We start from the raw sequence: 12567 nt of genomic DNA, 5'->3' as shown, positions 1-12567 counted from the left end.
AATGTTTTTTATGTACATCAGAAGCAGGAAGCCTGCTACACAACCAGTGGGGTCCCTGGACGATCGAGATACAAAAGGAGCACTTAAAGACGATAAAGTCATGGCGGAGAAACTAAATGAATTCTTTGCTTCAGTCTTTACAGCTGAGGCTGTTAGGGAGATTCCCAAACCTGAGCTGTCCTTTGTAGGTGACAAATCTGAGGAATTGTCACAGATTGAAGTGTCCTTAGCGGAGGTTTTGGAATTAATTGAGAAACTTAACAATAACAAGTCACCGGGACCCGATGGCATCACCCAAGAGTTCTGAAAGAACTCAAATGTGAAATTGTGGAACGATTAACTAGGGTTTGTAACCTGTCCTTTAAATCAGCTTCTGTACCCAGTGACTGGAAGACAGCTAATGTTACACCAATATTTTAAAAGGGCTCTAGAGGGGATCCTGGTAATTACAGACCAGGAAGTCTAACACCAGTACTGGGCAAATTGTTGGGCAAAAGTCAACATGGTTTCTGTAAAGGGAAATCATGTCTTACTAATCTCTTAGAGATCTTTGAATGGGCAACAAACATGCGGACAAGGGGGATCCAGTGGACACAGTGTACTTAGATTCCCAAAAAGCCTTTGAGAAGGTCCCTCACCAAAGGCTCTTGCCTAAATTAAGTTGCCATGGGATAAGAGGGAAGATCCTTTCATGGACTGAGAACTGGTTAAAAGACAGGGAACAAAGGGTAGGAATAAATGGTAAATTTTCACAATGGAGGGGGTAACTTGTGGTGTTCCCCAAGGGTCAGTCCTAGGACCAAACCTATTCAACTTATTCATAAACAATCTGCAGACAGGGATAAATGGTGAGGTGGCAAAGTTTGCAGATGATACTAAACTGCTCAAGATAGTTAAGAGCAAAGCAGATTCTGAAGAACTTCAAAAAGATCTCACAAAACTAAGTGACTGGGCAACAAAATGGCAAATGAAATTTAATGCGGATAAATGTAAAGTAATGCACATTGGAAAAAATAACCCCAATATGATTGGGGGTTAATTTAGCTCCAGCTAATCAGGAGACAGATCTTGGAGTCACCGTGGCTAGTTCTCTGAAGACGTCCACGCAGTGCGCAGCGGCTGTCAAAAAAGCAAACGGGATGTTAGGAATCATTAAAAAAGGGATAGAGAATAAGACGGAGAAAATCTTATTGCCCTTTGTGACCGGTTTCAATCGGTACCCCGAGCCCCTAGGGGGTGATGGAGAGCTATGGTCCCACGGGCAGGCCTCAGTCACACCTTTCGGGCGCTGGGGAATTAGCGGAAAAGGTGTGCCGGCCGGAGTCCGTAGCGCGCCCCTCAAGCCCCGGGGCACGCCGGCCGGAGTCCGTAGCACGCCCCTCAAGCCCCGGGGCACACCGGCCGGAGTCCGTAGCGCGCCCCTCAAGCCCTGGGGCACGCCGGCCAGAGTCCGTAGCACGCCCCTCAAGCCCCGGGGCACGCCGGCCGGAGTCCGTAGCACGCCCCTCAAGCCCCGGGGCACGCCGGCCGGAGTCCGTAGCACGCCCCTCAAGCCCCGGGGCACGCCGGCCGGAGTCCGTAGCACGCCCCTCAAGCCCTGGGGCACGCCGGCCGGAGTCCATAGCACGCCCCTCAAGCCCTGGGGCACGCCGGCCGGAGTCCGTAGCACGCCCCTCAAGCCCCGGGGCACGCCGGCCGGAGTCCGTAGCGCGCCCCTCAAGCCCCGGGGCACGCCGGCCGGAGTCCGTAGCGCGCCCCTCAAGCCCCGGGGCACGCCGGCCGGAGTCCGTAGCGCACCCCTCAAGCCCCGGGGCACGCCGGCCGGAGTCCGTAGCGCACCCCTCAAGCCCCGGGGCACGCCGGCCGGAGTCCGTAGCGCGCCCCTCAAGCCCCGGGGCACGCCGGCCGGAGTCCGTAGCGCGCCCCTCAAGCCCCGGGGCACGCCGGCCGGAGTCCGTAGCGCGCCCCTCAAGCCCCGGGACACGCCGGCCGGAGTCCGTAGCGCGCCCCTCAAGCCCCGGGGCACGCCGGCCCGAGTCCGTAGCTCGCCCCTCAAGCCCCGGGGCACGCCGGCCGGAGTCCGTAGCACGCCCCTCAAGCCCCGGGGCACGCCGGCCGGAGTCCGTAGCACGCCCCTCAAGCCCCGGGGCACGCCGGCCGGAGTCCGTAGCACGCCCCTCAAGCCCTGGGGCACGCCGGCCGGAGTCCGTAGCACGCCCCTCAAGCCCCGGGGCACGCCGGCCGGAGTCCGTAGCACGCCCCTCAAGCCCTGGGGCACGCCGGCCGGAGTCCGTAGCACGCCCCTCAAGCCCCGGGGCACGCCGGCCGGAGTCCGTAGCGCGCCCCTCAAGCCCCGGGGCACGCCAGCTCGAGTCCGTAGCGCGCCCCTCAAGCCCTGGGGCACGCCAGCCGGAGTCCATAGCACGCCCCTCAAGCCCTGGGGCACGCCGGCCGGAGTCCATAGCACGCCCCTCAAGCCCCGGGGCACACCGGCACGGGTCTGCAGCGTGCCCCTCAGGCAGGGGGGCACCGGCGCGGGTCTGCGGTGCTCGGTTCTGCTACCCGAGGCAAGCTGCCCGGGGCAGAGGAACGCAGGGCCACCCGACTCCACTGCCTTCCAGCCCAGGGCCCTGACAGTGGCGGGAGGCGAAGGTCCCGCCGCTGGGTCAGTGGAGAACCATCCGCGCCCCGCTGACCAAATACGCCCCCCCCCACGGTGCAGTTCTGCCCCTGGGCTACTTCCTCTCCGGTCCCTCCAGCTCGTCCGGGTGTCCAGCGGCTGGCAGCTCCAGCTCCCGCTCTGTGTCGGGCTCACGCTGGCCCGGGCTACAGCCGGGCCCCTCCGGGGACTCAGCGGCTGGCAGCCCTGGTCGCCCCAGTCCTTCCTCCCGGTCAGGTTCCTCCTGGCCCAGGGCCTCCCCTGGGTCGGCAGCAGGGTCTGGAGGGAGCAGCCAGCAGCCTGGGTCTGCCTCCCTCCCTGGTGCTGCCCTCCCTGGGCCAAGGGCCCTGCCCTTTGTACTTCCGTCCCACCCTGCCCCTTCCGGGGATTGGCGTACGCTTGGCCTGGCCCTGCCCGATCAGACTGAGAGGGTGGCTTTTTACCCTCTGGTTCGGAGGGAACCCACCCTGGCTCCCTACACCCTTGTACAAATCCATGGTAGGCCCACATCTTGAATCCTGCGTACAGATGTGGTCTCCTCACCTCAAAAAAGATCTACGGGCGTTAGAAAAGGTGCAGAGCAGGGCAACTAAAACGATTAGGGGTTTGGAACGGGTCCCATAGGAGGAGAGCTTAAAGAGGCTAGGACTTTTCCGCTTGGAAAAGAGGAGACGAAGGGAGGATATGATAGAGGTCTGTAAAATCATGAGTGGTGTGGAGAAAGTGAATAGGGAAAAGTTATTTACTTGTTCCCATAATATAAGAACTAGGGGCCACCAAATGAAATTCATGGGAAAACAAATCAAAGGAAGTTCTTCTTCACTCAGCGCACAGAAAACCTGTGGAACTCCTTGCCTGAGGAGGTGGTGATGACTAGAACTATAACAGGGTTGAAAAGAGAACTGGATAAATTCATGGAGGTTAAGTCCATGAATGGCTATTAGCCAGGATGGGTAAGGAATGGTGTCGCTAGCCTCTGTCAGAGGGTGGAGATGGATGGCAGGAGAGAGATCACTGACCGTTACCTGTTCGGTTCACTCCCTCTGGGGCACCTGGCATGGGTCACTGTCGGCAGACAGGATACTGGGCTGGATGGACCTTTGGTCTCACCCCGTCTGGCCGTTCTTATGTAGCTGCAGATTGCTGTTGATTTCCTTCCCTGACAATTCAGACCGTCCCTTTCCCGTCATATCGCCGGCACATCGGTGATTCCACTAGCAGGGGGCAGGTTTTCTCTGGGGCACTGAGCTTTGCCAGGGGGTTCATGGCTCCTTTTTCCCCCTCACCCTGGAGTAAACTCAGCTTCTTATTCCAACCTTGATGTTTCATGGAATAACAACAGCAGCACGAAGAAAGAGGTGGGCAGGGCGGGTCTCAGGGGAGGGGCAGAGAGGTGTGGGCGGTGGGCAGGGAGGGTCTCAGGGGAGGGGCAGAGAGGTGTGGGAGGTGGGCAGGGCGGGTCTCAGGGGAGGGGCAGAGAGGTGTGGGCGGTGGGCAGGGCGGGTCTCAGGGTAGGGGCAGAGAGGTGTGGGCGGTGGGCAGGGCGGGTCTCAGGGTAGGGGCAGAGAGGTGTGTGCGGTGGGCAGGGCGGGTCTCAGGGGAGGGGCAGAGAGGTGTGGGCGGTGGGCAGGGCGGGTCTCAGGGGAGGGGCAGAGAGGTGTGGGAGGCGAGCAGGGGGTGTCTCAGGGGAGGGGCAGAGAGGTGTGGGCGGTGGGCAGGGTGGGTCTCAGGGGAGGGGCAGAGAGGTGTGTGCGGTGGGCAGGGCGGGTCTCAGGGGAGGGGCAGAGAGGTGTGGGCGGTGGGCAGGGCGGGTCTCAGGGGAGGGGCAGAGAGGTGTGGGCGGTGGGCAGGGTGGGTCTCAGGGGAGGGGCAGAGAGGTGTGGGCGGTGGGCAGGGCGGGTCTCAGGGGAGGGGGCAGAGAGGTGTGGGCGGTGGGCAGGGCGGGTCTCAGAGGAGGGGCAGAGAGGTGTGGGAGGTGGGCAGGGCGGGTCTCAGGGGAGGGGCAGAGAGGTGTGGGCGGTGGGCAGGGGGGTCTCAGGGGAGGGGCAGAGAGGTGTGGGAGGTGGGCAGGGCGGGTCTCAGGGGAGGGGCAGAGAGGTGTGGGAGGTGGGCAGGGCGGGTCTCAGGGAGGGGGCAGAGAGGTGTGGGCGGTGGGCAGGGTGGGTCTCAGGGGAGGGGCAGAGAGGTGTGGGCGGTGGGCAGGGCGGGTCTCAGGGGAGGGGCAGAGAGGTGTGGGCGGTGAGCAGGGCGGGTCTCAGGGGAGGGGCAGAGAGGTGTGGGCGGAGAGCAGGGTGGGTCTCAGGGGAGGGGCAGAGAGGTGTGGGCGGTGAGCAGGGAGGGTCTCAGGGGAGGGGCAGAGAGGTGTGGGCGGTAGGCAGGTCGGGTCTCAGGGGAGGGGCAGAGAGGTGTGGGCGGCGGGCAGGGCGGGTCTCAGAGGAGGGGCAGAAAGGTGTGGGCGGTGGGCAGGGTGGGTCTCAGGGGAGGGGCAGAGAGGTGTGGGCGGTGGGCAGGGCAGATCTCAGGGGAGGGGCAGAGAGGTGTGGGTGGTGGGCAGACCTTGGGGCAGTGGGTGGAGAGGGACAAGCAGGAGGCGAGGAGGCCTCAGGGGAGGAGCGGAGTGAGGAAAAGGTGGACCAGGAGGCCTCAGCAGAAGAGGCAGAGCTGGGGTGGGAAGTGACGAAATGGGAGAGAGGGTGGGGCACAGGTGGGGCCTCAGAGGGAGGAGAACAAATGAGGGGGGTGGAGGGGGGGCAGTGCCATGGTCCAGGCACCGATGGCCCCCCCACTTCTAGGGAGCTTCCACGGCTCACGCCCAGCCTCCCCAAATGCAAGAGCCACGGGCCACCTATTCTCTGGGTCTTCGCTAAGCAAGCATCTCCCCAGGCTATGCCTCCTGCAGACCCAGGGCTAGCTACACCAGGGTTAGGTTGCTATAACTGCCTTGCTTTGGGGGGGGGGGTAAATTTTGTACACCCCGAAGTATTGTAATGACACCGACCTAATGTTGTAGCGTAGACCCGTCCAAAGAATCACACACACACCCGGGGAGCAAAACTTCTCCTGCTCCTCTGCTTTACAGAACGGAAACACAAGCAACGCTTGTCCGGCCGTGGGGGGGGTGGGCAGGGAGTCAGGTGGGGGCAGACACCAGGCCTTAGGCAGCAGCAGGCACCATGGCTTAGCTGGCTAAAGCACCTGTCTTGTAAACAGGAGATCCTGGGTTCGACTCCCAGTGGTGCCTTGTTGAGGGGCTTTTTAGGGCACCTGGTATTGGCTACAGTCAGAAGACAAGAGATAGATGGACCTTTGGTATAGCCCAGTGTGTTTTTTCTTATGATTTTAATTATACTCGCAGTCACTGATAATATAGTTACTGAAAGTTTGGGAGTTAGGAGCTCGTAGGTCAGTGGCCCAGCCCTGTCACAGACGACCCCCTCGCTCTGGGCCAGGGGCGGGTCTGAGCTCTCCCCCCAAATGGCTCATTGGGGCTGGCAGAATCTGCGGGCGGCTCATTTAGTTTACGCCGAGGGTGGGGTCCTGCTTTGTGCACCGTGTCTGAGAACGAAAATCCTACACCACCCTTTGAAATAACGAATGCGGCAGGACGTGTTTTTGTCCCTGCCCCAAAGCAGACAGACCACTGGAGAAATGCCACTGAGCCCGGGGTCATACTTCACTGCGGTTTTACCATTTCCTCTTGCGAAACTCCCTCCCAACCTTCTGGGCCCCTAGAGCAGGGCCCTGAGCCTAGGCAAGACACGTACCCTGCAACTTTACAGCCCAAGCCGCATGATCTTGATGAATACGACACAGGCCAGCCGTGGGCGTTTCACTGCACTGGAGACGTATCCTAATGTTATGTCTACACTGCGATTAAAACACCCAGGGCACCTGTCTCAAAGCCCGGGTGAGCTGACTCAGGCTTATGGGGCTTGGGCTGCAGGGCTATAAAATGACAGCGCAGACCTAGGAGCTTGAGCCCAACCTCTGAGGCCCCAGGAGGGGTGAGGGTTTCCGAACCCAGGCTTCAGCGTGAACACAGATATCTGCTCCCCAGTTTTTAGCCCCACAGCTTGAGCTCCATGAGCCCAAGTCAGATGACCCAGGCCAGCCCTGCTGCCATCTTTATCCCGGGGGAGATGGACTCTAAGGGTTCGTCTCCATTGCAGTGTCAGCCCAGGGGTGGCACCTTGTGCTCAAAGCAGCACGCTGGAAGCCCCATAGTCACCACTCTCACATAATGGGATTGGTCCTGCTTTGAGCAGGGGGTTGGACTAGATGACCTCCTGAGGTCCCTTCCAACCCTGATATTCTATGATTCTATGATAATGATGACATGGTTTGTACAACATGTGTCTTGTGAGGTATCATTGTAAAAGTCGTGATCTGTTGAATGCTAATACCTGGGTGGAAGGTGTGTGCTAGCCTTGTCTGGGAAGTGATGAAGTTTTGCTCTGGGTGCGTTACTGAAATATGTGATGAGGCTGGGAAATGCCCACCACCAGCCTTTCCGGTGCGACATGGAGGAGCCAGATTCTCTGCTGGCCCAGTAAAGATATCCACACTCCCAAGGACTCTCCCAGGAACCGTGTACAATGCAGACTTCTCCAAGACAGCCCAGAGACAATGGACACTGCTTGACTCACATCCTAGCAAAGGAGCTTTCTAGCAAGTTGGAAGAAACTATGAAAGAGGGGAAGAGACATCATGACTTGGCCTCGCTCCCCCACAACTCAACAGCTGGCAACACATCTGGAGGACAAAGACTGAACTGAAATAATTCAGAGATCAGAAGAGAATAATAATAATCCATTCAAATCAAAGTCCCCAAACAGACTAGTATTGGTTTCTCAGCAGAAAATTTTCAATTTGGGGGATTTTGTTTTCCCAGTCAGACCTTGCCAAGGGAAGCAGAGAGAAAATGTTTTGAGTTGCCTCCTTCAGAACAGCTTGGCCTAGACACGCGAGCTGTGGGTCACTGTCGTGGCCTTGCTGAGGTGGGGGGCATTTAAATTATTTGGGCAGGTCCCAGGGTGTTTGGGGGAGATTATTGGGATATTACCTTTTGAGATAAAAACGAAGAAATATAGAACTCTTTGAGAAATCTGGGATTTAGACACATTTTATTGAAAGCAAGGAGGTCTGAGTTCCTGAGAAGGTTTTTGTTTACAGGAAGCATTGTGGCTAGGTCTGTCATTGTACCAAAGGGGAGATGGTTGCTCATTAAGGAGGGGCGAAGACTAAATGCTCACAATGAGGATGGGATTCAAACCCATGCATGCAAAGTACAATAGATTAGCAGTCCATCACCTTAACCACTCAGTCACCTCATCTGAGCTGTGAAAGAACAGACAGGAGGAGAAATCTAAGGCCAGCAGAAGTAGGGAAAAGAAAGAGTTTTTAAATACTAAGTGTAAGGAGGATCTGAATGACCTCCCCCCTCACATCCAGAGATGAGCTGGGGCAAAGACTTCAGGAACAGGCCGTGTTTACATAGACAGGCCTCCTCTGCCTAGATATGCAGCAAGTATCCTTTGTATAAAACAAACAAAAAACCATAAAGGTAATTCTTCTGTTTTCCTGCAGTCAGCGAAAAATTTGTAAAAAGAAAGGGGTATTTATAAGCAATCATCTGTCCCCACCCAGGGGCTGGGGAATGTTTATTTTGTTTTTCAGACACTTTATGGGCAAGCTGGCATGAGTGGAAGAACACCCCAGAACGCCGTGGGTCCCCTGTCGCAACAAAACATTGTGTTCTGTGTTTGTGTTGTTTGTCTCGTTATTCCTGTTATTTTGGTGGATATTGTAAATTCTTCAGGCCTGACACCCCCTTTTAATTGGACATGTCGTGCTGCCCCTTTTGGGACAAAGGGAAAATGTACCCTAATTCAACCTCTTCCACCCCCTACTCCGCCACCTCCCTCCAAATTGTCTGTGACACCCCCATCCCCACGGCGGCCTACCCCCATCCAGAGACCTGTGGTTCTTAATGCAACTGGTTTACAAATGACTATCGCTCTGTTCCCCACTGACTGGTCTCTCAGTACAACATTTCCTAACTGTTCTCAGTTTAGGAAAGTAGGTGAAAGAATGTTGCCATGAGTAATTTCAAACTCATTTGAATTGGGTGGATGGGAATTAAACAAGAACATCCGAAAACGGCGAGCCCTCACAAATTACCTCTGGGAAGGCTGAAACTCATTGCAAGAAGCTGACTCAGCGGCTCGAATCCAACGCTTGGAACCTGCCCTAGGGCTACTGGACGGGGGGGATTATAATAGCGATTTGCACTCAGCTCAACCGACCGTTTGTTTGGAAATGTTATTCTAACCCTCGATCAGGGTTGGAAGAGACCTCAGAATGTCATTGAGTCCAACCCCCTGCTCAAAGCAGGACCAACACCAACTAAATCATCCCAGCCAGGGCTTTGGCAAGCCGGGCCTTACAAACCTCTGAGGATGGAGAGTCCACCACCTCCCTAGGGAGCCCATTCCAGTTCTTCACCACCCTCCTAGTGAAAAAGATTTTCCTAATATCCAACCTACACCTCCCCCACTGCAACTTGAGACCATTACTCCTTATTCTGTCATCTGCTACCACTGAGAACAGCCGAGCTCCATCCTCTCTGGAACCACCTCTCAGGTAGTTGAAAGCAGCTATCAAATCCCCCCTCATTCTTCTCTTCTGCAGACTAAACAATCCCAGTTCCCTCAGCCTCTCCTCGTAACTCACGTGTTTCGGTCCCCTAATCATTTTTGTTCCCCTCCCCTGGACTCTCTCCAATTTGTCTACATCCTTTCTGTAGTGAGGGGGGGCTAAAAACTGGACATAATACTCCAGATGTGGCCTCATCAGTGCCAAATAGCAGGGAATAATCACTTCCCTCAATCTGCTCGCAATGCTCCTGCTAATGCAGCCCAATAGGACCAGTTACCCATATTGAATGCAGACAGAGCAATATTTTATAAATTATTTACTGTCCATTCGGTAGGTTATTTCCTATTTATTCATAAATAATGAAGATGCTGTAAGGGGATGGGAGAGAGCTGTCCCATCCGTGTAGTTAATCCACCTCCCCGAGAGGCGGTAGCTATGTCAGTGGGAGAAGCTCTGTTGGTGGGTGTGCAAGCTGTGGTGTCTACAGGTATATATAAAGTTTAATCGACCCCCATTTTTAAAACCACTGTGGTCTAGGAGTGGAAAAGGAGCTGTCTGAGGCAGGGCCTGTCCTTCAAGATCCTTGAGATCACTGACTTACCAGTGCAAATGTCATGGGGGTGTAGCTCAGTGGTAGAGTGTTTGACTGCAGATCAAGTGGTCCTTGGTTCAAATCCAAGTGCCCTCTTCCTTTAACAAAAATAATTGCATATCCATTTCCTTTATGTTCAGGAGTTCCACTGAATAGGGATACCTGAAGTGAATGGGAACACTCAAGGTTTTCCTCTGCAAACGCATAAAAACCTAGCAAACAGGTCCCTCCGCTGAAATCAGTTCCAATCCTCTAAGTGTCTAGTTCATGTTTTCATCCATTAAACAAAGGTATAATATGAAGGCACATTTGCAGGTCCTTGGTCTCCGTGGGCTACAATGTGCAGAAGAACGAGAACCCCATCCCCTTGGGAGGAATGGACTAGTTTGTGTTACATTCGGTAAGTAAGTTGCCATTGGGACTGAAAACTCTACTGGAGGTGGACAGGAACCTCTTACAAAAATAAAATAACCAAGATTTACCAAATTACCGGTGACACATTCAATCCTCTCTTTGTGCGCACAATATCAATTGGGGCTCTAATAAATGGCAGCCTTCCTTTAACACAGATCGCTGTTCCTTGTGACTTTGCGATGCATTCAAATGGCAGCTGCTTAAAGGGAATGTGCTCCCAGTTCATGATCGGCAGCAGAGTCTCTGTAAGGTTACCAACCATAGAGCTGGTTGTGTCTGCATCTAAGTAACTGCAGAGTTAGTGTAGTACCGATAGTTAATTGCACAGTCTTACGTCTCTAGTCTCACTTTCTGGTCTCATTGATCGCTTGGGTAGAAACAGCAAGGGTTTCGTGGTTTTTGGTGTTTTCTCCCTTTATTTTCTCCTAAGGAATGTGTGACCTTTAGCATGTTATTTAAGGTTTCAGAATAGCAGTCGTGCTACTCTGTATCCGGAAAAGAACAGGAGGAGTTGTGGCTAATAAATTTATTTGAGCATAAGCTTTCGTGAGCTACAGCTCAGTTCATCGGATGCATTCAGTGGAAAATACAGTGGGGAGATTTATACACACAGAGAACATGAGACAATGGGTTTTGTTTCCAGACTGTAACAGAAGTGATCAGGTAAGGTGAGCTATTACCAGCAGGAGAGCGGCGGGGCGGGGGGGGTGGAGGAAAAACCTTTTGAACATCTGAGGAACGGGGGGGGGGGGGGGAGAGGGGGAATAGTTTTACTTTGTGTAATGACCCATCCACTCCCAGTCTCTATTCAAGCCTAAGTTAATTGTATCCAGTTTGCAAATTAATTCCAATTCAGCAGTCTCTCGTTGGAGTCTGTTTTTGAAGTTTTTTTGGTTGAAGAATTGCCACTTTTAGGTCTGTAATCGAGTGACCAGAGAGATTGAAGTGTTCTCCGACTGGTTTTTGAATGTTCTAATTCTTGACGTCTGATTTGTGTCCATTTCTTCTTTTACGTAGAGACTGTCCAGTTTGACCAATGTACATGGCAGAGGGGCATTGCTGGCACATGATGGCATATATCACATTGGTGGATGTGCAGGTGAACGAGCCTCTGATAGTGTGGCTGATGTGATTAGGCCTGGTGATGGTATCCCCTGAAAAGATATGTGGACACAGCTGGCAACGGGCTTTGTTGCAAGAATAGGTTCCTGAGTTAGTGGTTCTGTTGTGTGGTGTGTGGTTGCTGGTGAGTATTTGCTTCAGGTTGGGAGGCTGTCTGTACGCAAGGACTGGCCTGTCTCCCAAGATCTGTGAGAGTGATGGGTCGTCCTTCAGGATAGGTTGTAGATCCTTGATGATGCGTTGGAGAGGTTTTAGTTGGGGGCTTTTACATAGAGACTGTCCAGTTTCGCCAATGTACATTGCAGAGGGGCATTGCTGTCACATATCACATTGATAGATGTGCACGTGAACAAAAAGAAGCCCTTGAGGAATTCCACCATGATTTCAACAATTTCCATCCCACCATCAACCTCAGCCTGGACCAGTCCACGCAAGAGATCCACTTCCTGGACACTACGATGCTAATAAGCGATGGTCACATAAACACCACCCTATACCGGAAACCTACTGACCACTATGCCTACCTACATGCCTCCAGCTTTCACCCAGACCACACCACATGATCCATCATCTACAGCCAAGCTCTGCGATACAACCGCATTTGCTCCAACCCCTCAGACAGAGACAAACACCTACAAGATCTCTATCAAGCGTTCTTACAACTACAATACCCACCTGCTGAAGTGAAGAAACAGATTGACAGAGCCAGAAGAGTACCCACAAGTTACCTACTACAGGACAGGCCCAACAAAGAAAATAACAGAAAGCCACTAGCCATCACATTCAGCCCCCAACTAAAACCTCTCCAGTGCATCATCAAGGATCTACAACCTATCCTGAAGGACGACCCATCACTCTCACAGATCTTGGGAGACAAGCCAGTCCTTGCTTACAGACAGCCCCCCAACCTGAAGCAAATACTCACCAGCAACCACACACCACGCAACAGAACCACTAACCCAGGAACCTATCCTTGCAACAAAGCCCGTTGCCAACTGTGTCCACATATCTATTCAGGGGACACCATCACAGGGCCTAACAACATCAGCCACACTATCAGAGGCTCGTTCACCTGCACATCCACCAATGTGATATATGCCATCATGTGCCAGCAATGCCCCTC

The 12567-nt window shown here is 54.2% G+C and overlaps 3 protein-coding genes and 2 non-coding genes across 17 annotated transcripts in view; 4 read left to right on the top strand and 1 right to left on the bottom strand.

The window, feature by feature from the left end:
* Nucleotides 1-12567, bottom strand: part of LOC102943236 (zinc finger protein 883) — a 2438435-nt gene that overhangs the window by 894110 nt on the left and 1531758 nt on the right.
* Nucleotides 1-12567, top strand: part of LOC114020163 (zinc finger protein 501) — a 1907800-nt gene that overhangs the window by 397474 nt on the left and 1497759 nt on the right. The window lies entirely within an intron of this gene.
* LOC119564595 (zinc finger protein 883) overlaps nucleotides 1-12567 on the top strand; it is a 1467279-nt gene that overhangs the window by 805154 nt on the left and 649558 nt on the right. The window lies entirely within an intron of this gene.
* TRNAT-UGU lies at nucleotides 5827-5900 on the top strand. The gene has a single exon. It is a non-coding gene; the product is annotated as a tRNA-Thr (tRNA).
* On the top strand, nucleotides 9933-10004 carry TRNAC-GCA. The gene has a single exon. It is a non-coding gene; the product is annotated as a tRNA-Cys (tRNA).

Source organism: Chelonia mydas, chromosome 28 (assembly GCF_015237465.2).
Source record: "Chelonia mydas isolate rCheMyd1 chromosome 28, rCheMyd1.pri.v2, whole genome shotgun sequence".
NCBI classification, from domain to species: domain Eukaryota; kingdom Metazoa; phylum Chordata; order Testudines; family Cheloniidae; genus Chelonia; species Chelonia mydas.
Note: the sequence above shows the minus strand (reverse complement) of the source record. Positions and strands in the feature narration are given on the sequence as shown.